The sequence below is a fragment of the Lampetra fluviatilis genome, chromosome 56 (genome assembly GCF_964198595.1).
Source record: "Lampetra fluviatilis chromosome 56, kcLamFluv1.1, whole genome shotgun sequence".
In the NCBI taxonomy this organism is placed as follows: domain Eukaryota; kingdom Metazoa; phylum Chordata; class Hyperoartia; order Petromyzontiformes; family Petromyzontidae; genus Lampetra; species Lampetra fluviatilis.
In genome coordinates, this window is record NC_136330.1 from 5,279,139 (window position 1) to 5,286,821 (window position 7,683).

The 7,683-nt window shown below is 44.3% G+C and overlaps 1 non-coding gene across 1 annotated transcript; it reads right to left on the reverse strand.

Annotated features, from left to right (window-relative positions):
• Positions 1-5,174: 5,174 nt before the first annotated feature.
• TRNAL-CAG (transfer RNA leucine (anticodon CAG)) lies at positions 5,175-5,257 on the reverse strand. The gene has a single exon. It is a non-coding gene; the product is annotated as a tRNA-Leu (tRNA).
• Positions 5,258-7,683: the final 2,426 nt, after the last annotated feature.

A 7,683-nucleotide genomic window follows, 5' to 3' on the forward strand; every position in this document is an offset into this window, starting at 1 on the left:
TGCCCTGATAGTGGCATGAGGTTCCAATTGTGTGGCATTGTCTTTGTGCTGTTCGCCTTGTGGCGTCCTCTGGTCTGACACGGTTTGAGACTGGGCCCTACAGAAAGCTGTCTCTGGTGTGGACCAATCAGTTTCAAAGACAATGCAGCATCATATACTACCAGAGTATGTTTTTTGGTTTGCATGTTCACCACAAGTACGTGTTGTTATCTTCTTGGTTCTTTCGGTAAAGTCACGTAGAAGGGAAATAATAAATTAATAAAAATAAAACATAAAATACAATTCTCACGACGTTTCGGCCACAACGCAAGCAGCCGTCCTCACGTGAAGAACAGGTCTGTCGGAAAGACAGCGTCGGAAAGACAACGTCGGAAAGACAGCTGTAATGTGAAAACAGGGACTCCTCTATTTACGAACATTCGATTAACGAACTTCCAAAGATACGAACAAACCTGGTTCATACGTCCAGGTGCCTGTTTGGACCGGGAGTCGTAATTTCAACCGCCGTGCAATAGACACCGGTGGTGGCATCTTCATCTGCAGAACGTGAAGAACCAGTGGCATCTACATCTGTAAAACGTGAAGAACCAGTGGCATCTATATCTGCAGAACATGAAGAACCAGTGGTATCTACATCTACAGAATGTGAAGAACCAGTGGCATCTACATCTACAGAACGTGAAGAATCAGTGGCATCTACATCTGTAAAACGTGAAGAACCAGTGGCATCTATATCTGCAGAACATGAAGAACCAGTGGTATCTACATCTACAGAATGTGAAGAACCAGTGGCATCTACATCTACAGAACGTGAAGAATCAGTGGCATCTACATCTGCAGAACGTGAAGAACCAGTGGCATCGACATCTACAGAACGTGAAGAACCAGTGGCATCTACATCTACAGAACGTGAAGAACCAGTGGCATCGACATCTACAGAACGTGAAGAACCAGTGGCATCTACATCTACAGGAGATTAAACCCCTTTTAAAACTACCCCTCCTGTTTTTAGTGTAAATGCCGTACACCAGGTTTGGAATCGACAGGAGTAAAGTTGGAGTTGGGAACAAATTGATTTACGAACAGACACCTCTGGGACCTAACTCGTTCGTAAGTGGAGGAGTCACGTGATGCTGAGAAGCCAATTTGCTGAGCTGTCATTTGTGGGGCCCAGGTCGCTTCCAAAAAAGAACTCGGTGGGGTTTACCTGCTGAAATAAAATATAGTTTAAATTTTAAAGTGATTACTTACCCTTCTTATACTCTGCACTCATATCGTGTTTTGTTGCATTGTTTGTTGGAACTTTCTGATCCAGTCCCCCTACTGGACATCTGTGAAAAAAAGAGCTTTATAGCATACTCTTTGGTTCTTTCGGTAAAGTCACGTAAATAAAAAAATAAAACAGAATCCCCATTCCAGCAGTTGCTTTTGGCTGTGGTGGTCCCACCTGATGACGAGCGCTTGTGTTGCGCCAGAAACATCGTGATTTAATTTATTTTAATTTTAATTTTATTTTTTTACTTTTATTGTTTTTTTACCTACGTGACTTTACCGAGAGAACCAAAGAGTATGGATCATTGCAGTCACGAATACTTAAAATTTTGCTTCATAGCACATCTGATTTCTCCTACAGCCTAATTAACGATAGGGGGGGTGGGGTGGGGGGGAGATAATTACCAACGTCACGTGACCACCGCCGGTGCTGCACGCGCGCGCTCACGCGCGAGCACGCCGTTCCAAATCCGCACTCTCGATAAGCGCGGCGCGCCCCCGGCTGTTTGAATTCGCGCAGCGGATAGACGCGCGCCCGTCGATGTGCTTATAAGGGCAACGGCCGGAAGTGGGTCAAGCGAGCGTTTTGATTGGCTAAGGGCACCACCTCCCTCCACCCCCCACCTCCCCCCCTAACCCCCTCCGCCCATATTAGGAAGCAATCGCGCCACGTGACCAATTGTGTTTGGGAGACCCCGTGCAATCAACATGTTTATCTGCGCTGGTTGAATCTGATGATCGATAAAGATGTATTTTTTGCATGTTCCAGTCGGGGCATGGGGTCAGAACGTTACAACAACAACAACAAACAATTAATTTCGATTTAAAGCTTTCGTGACTGCAGGGATTCATCTTCTTGGTTCTTTCGGTAAAGTCACGTAGAAGGGAAGTAATAAAATAATACAAATACACCATTTCGATTTAAAGCTTTTGTGACTGCAGGGATTCATCTTCTTGGTTCTTTCGGTAAAGTCACGTAGAAGGAAAAATAATAAAATAATAAAAATACACCATTTCGATTTAAAGCTTTCTTGACTGCAGGGATTCATCTTCTTGGTTCTTTCGGTAAAGTCACGTAGAAGGGAAATAATCAAATAAAAAATATACAATTCTCACGACGTTTCGGCCACAACGCAAGCAGCCGTCCTCAGGTGAAGAATAGGTCTGTCGGAAAGACGGCGTCTGAATGAACACCACCAAGCTTGGCAGCGTATATTTAAGCTGATGTAGTTTATATTTTAGTTTTTTACGTGGTGGTTTAGCTGCTGCAGCTCCTTACTATTAAAATTCCTTCCCTTTAGTACTGCTAACCCTACCTCCTCCCTTTGTTGCTGCTAATCCTACATAATGCACGGGCATAATATGACTTGTATTTTATTATGTTTAATTTTTATTATTTTATTATTTCCCTTCTACGTGACTTTACCGAAAGAACCAAGAAGAACAAACAATGAAAATAAATAAACACGACAAGAGTGCAAAGTATAGTATAGGAAAGTTAAACAAATTACTATTAAAAAAAATTTCTATATAAATCTAAAGCTAATCTTTATGTAGGTCTCAAACGTCTGGGGTTACTTCCCGACAAGGTATGAAGCTGGAATTTGCTGCACATGTAGCTTTTAGGGCACAAAACAACAGGAACAATCTGAAAATCCGATTTTTTTTAATTGTAGGCCCTCAAATATTGATTTTAAGTGCCCCGTAACTATATTTGTGCGTTTCATTCTGGAAAAGAAGATTGTGGGATTTTTCGTTTGATAGAGAGTTGAACAGCATATACACATAAAGGGTTCTAGATTTTAAGCTTTTGTGACTGCAAGGATTCATAGTCTTAGGTTTTTTCGGTAAAGTTACGTAGGTAAAAATAAATAATAAAAATAATAGAAATAATAATATAAATAAAATAATAAATCACGACGTTTCTGAGGCAACACAAGCTCCCTTCATCAGGTGGGAGACTTTTGTTGCCTATTACTATTTCTATTATTTTTATTATTTATTTTTAGCTACGTGACTTTACCGAAAAAACCTAAGAGTACAAATAAAGGGAGCACCATTGTTCTATATTTTATTGTTTTTGAGATATTTCGGATTCAAGCGGTTTTTAATGGGAAAAAAATCCGCATTTTATGACGTTCACATCTCAATAATTCTTAAAAGGTAAACAGAATGCAGTGCTTCCCCTCGTAGATTATTAAATTAATAATTTTTCGTTCTTTTTAAGAATAAAAGAACGGAATATTTAACTTGAGCGGTTTCCGATGGCTACGTCTTTAGGCGTCATCTGGTCATCTGGTCCAACCCATATGAGACTAGGCTCTAAGGAAAGCTGTCTCGGGTGTGGACCAATCAACTTTAAGGACAGTGCACATTATCAGAGTTATGTTCCTTTGTTTGTATTATGACTGCAGGTATTACGGTCTATGCAAACATGACTCCTTGCAAAAAGGTGTCAGTTTTGTTGCCAGATAGAAGGGTAAAGAACCAATTATCATATTTTTACTGGCAAATGAGGTTCCCATAAAGTCAACAATTTATTGTGGGTATATGTGCGGAAAAATACGAAACAATTAGAGTACTTGTTAAGTGGTCTGATCATATCAGGTGAATTATTAGCTCATGCTTGCTCATTCATCTCTCTCCCTAGCCCATCTCTCCCTCATCTCCCCCATTAACACAACTGACGTGCATACGTCCGTGGATGGAATTCCTTTCCAGCTCAGACCCCGCCTGCTTGCCCATTGCCACATAAAACACATTCCTGCGGAGGGAGCTGGTAGGAACGTTGGTTTGCTCGGTCAATGGCCAGGGTCAACGGCGGCGTGGTGTATCCCGCAAATATTGCCGACTTTGAGGGTGGGCATAAGCCGGCGTGAGTAGGTTAAACGTTGAGTTTTATAAGGGCACCACGGGGTGACCAGCCCCTCCCCACCCAGCCCCTCCCCACCCAGCCCCACCCTCTCCACCCAGCCCCGATGGGGGGGGGGGTTGAAAAATGTGACGTCACATCAAAATGCGCAACTTTAAATAAATATAGACAACACGTTCTACTTAATTAAATATACTTTTTAATGAATGTTTTCTCCTACAACAGCAGAGTGCAGCGCCACATTAAACACGCACTACAACAGTTTAAAGCGATTTCAAGCATGTTTAATTTTGGTGGGGGGGCAGAGCTTTGTGACGTCATCTTTTAAGGGGGGGGGGGGGTCTGACTTTTTGTGACGCCGTGTGACGAAGGGGAGGGGTTAAAAATCGTCCAAAATCGCGTGACGTCATTTATGGGCGGCCCCAAAGCTTTAAGTCAAGACTAAACCATAGTGTTTTTTTTTATCTTTTCCAGGAAAACGACCACTGCCCTATTAACTTTTTTTTCCAGAAGCGACCTTGACTATCACAAATGGATAGCTGATAAAAGTTGGCGGCTTATCAATATTTTAATCGCGTAGTAATTTATATCAGCAAAGTAATCGATAAGGAGGGGGTGGAGGTGGTGGGGGGTGATCCGGCGCGCACGGTTTAGAATTCGCACCGCGGATAAGTAGCGAAGGCGTTGTCCGATCGCCTGCGCATGTGTACTAGAATATATAAACACAAACTGGCATCGGTTTGTTTTAAGTTTTCACCAATTAATATTGTTTATCCGATTTAGCTCACGTGTTTGACTTTCGAGATGGGCCAATAAGCGCTCACGTAATTCACCGAATGTATTATTGTTTAATAGTTTATCTTTACAACTGCCAGTTGCAAACAATGTGCATCAACAACAGTCAAGCGCCTTTTAAACACAGGTGCAAACAAAATATCGAGTCCGTCAAATTAACACTTCGTAGTGTTTTCGTGCAGCTACTAAAATTATAAAAGTACTATTATTATAAAAGTAACAAAAATATTACTTGTGTCAGAAGTGGGATTCGAACCCACGCCTCCAGGGGAGACTGCGACCTGAACGCAGCGCCTTAGACCGCTCGGCCATCCTGACCACGTGGTTCCTACCTCGGTATAATACCTCATGATCATCAACAATCCTAGATCAGCCACCACTACGGGGCCGTCCATAAATGACGTCACGCGACTTTGGACAATTTTTGACGATTTTTGACCCCCCCCCCCCCATCGTCACACGGCGTCACAAAAAGTCAGACCCCCCCCCTCGAATATGACGTCACAAAGCTTTGCCCCCCCCCCCTCCCCCAAAATAAAACATGCTTCAAATCGCTTTAAACTATTGTCATTGTAGTGCGTATTTAATGTCCCGCTGCACTCTGATGTTGTAGGAGAAAACCTTTATTAAAAAGTATATTTAATTAAGTAGAACGTGTTGTCTATATTCATTAAAAGTTGCGCATTTTGATGTGACGTCACATTTCTCAAACCCCCCCCCCCCCCCTCGTCACACATCGTCACAAATGTCTGACCCCCCCCGCAGGTGCGTGACGTCATTTATGGACGGAGTGCCAATCGAACAGTGGCTAAAGGAGAGCCCATTGTACCATCGTGTGTGTATGTGTGGCGATGGCGAGATGTTAACTACCTCGCCTGGTGTGCAGGAAGTCGTGGGTTCGATCCCGACCCTGACGCCTGCTGTTGTATATTTGGAGTTTGCGTGTCTCTCTCTCTCATCATCATCACCACGGTGACTAGGAGATGTTAACTACCTCGCCTCGTATATAGGAAGATGATCGTGGGTTCGATCCCGATCCATACACTGATGCCTGCTCTGTATTTGGAGTCTGCGTGTCTCTCTCTCTCTCATCATCATCACGGTGGCTAGGAGATGTTAACTACCTCGCCTCGTATATAGGAAGATGATCGTGGGTTCGATCCCGATCCCGACACTGATGCTTGCTGTATATTTGTAGTTTGCGTGTCTCTCTCTCATCATCGCGGTGGCTAGTAGATGTTAACTACCTCGCCTCGTGTGCAGGAGGTCGTGGGTTCGATCCCGACCCTGATGTCTGCTCTATATTTGGAGTTGGCGCGTCTCTCTTTATCTCTCCCCGTGGTCGCGTGGATTTATGTCCGGGTCCTCCGGTGTTTTTTTCCCCCTCCACATAGAGAATTGACATCACGCATTTCGAGTATTTGACCGCTACTATACATTTCCACGTGGTGATGATGATGATGATGGTAAGCCGCCACTTTCGTTGAGCTGGCATCTGTGATGACCAGAGCCGCTGCTAAAGGAAGAGCTACACACAACTCACTTGGGCCTTACCTGGTCAAATAAAACCAAAGTTTAGTTTATATTTGCATGCGTTCTCGACGGCGTTATTTATTTCGCAGCGGTAATAATAACACAATTACAGGTGGTAATGATTATCTCGTAAATAATTCGCACTAATGACGGGGAGGACGCCCGCGGATAATGCAAAATTGTGGATAATAATAAAAAATATGACCATTTCTTGCCGGATATCGTGAAAGAAATTGAGTTTGTTAATGAATAACACGAATATTTATTGGAGGTAATCGACCGATCTGTGATAGTAACACTCTGCTAGCTCTCGCTCTGCAAGAAGACTTGGCCAACGAAGTGAATGATAACAGCAGAGCCGCTGGCCACAATCAACATAAATCAAACTCCGCCACCCACTATTGTAAAGATATGGCAACTACTGTACTGTAGAGGCGATCACGTGGATTTAGGATTAACCGGAGCAACGTATTTGTTTGGTTTAGGCACCGCGTTACATGCCAAGAACATTTCCAAGAACAAGAACGCGTAACTGCTGTGAGATTATTGATTCGAGGTCAGGGGAAAATCCATGAGTTGATCAATTCGCGTCAAAAATCTCGGGTGCGCGGTTCAACCGCACATCGGATTAACAGCAGGCGAATAATCGAGAATCGACTGCAACTAGAATCTGTTTGTGTGCACTCAGCGAACAAGCGAGCACTTATAGCAGACGTTGATGTGGTTTATCGACCGCTGTAGGTGATAGTATCAAACACAAGGTGGCGCTTAAGGACGGAATAAGTGTAAGCACACGGGGCGAACGACACGGAAACATAAATACTGTACCATCTTCTCCCTTCCATCTCTCCCCATCGCCACCCTCCCTCACCATCCTTCACCTTCCTCACCATCCTCACCTCTCTCTCCCCATCACCACCCTCCCTCACCATCCCTCACCTCCTCACCTCTCCCCATCACCACCCTCCCTCACCTTCCTCACCATCCTCACCTCTCTCTCCCCATCACCACTCTCCCTCACCATCCCTCCCCTTCCTCACCTTCTCACCTCTCCCCACCACCACCCTCCCTCACCATCCCTCACCTTCTCACCTCTCTCTCTCCCCATCACCACCCTCCCTCACCATCCCTCCCCTTCCTCACCTTTCTCTCTCCCCATCACCACCCTCCCTCACCATCCCTCACCCTCCCTCACCTTCCTCACCTTCCTC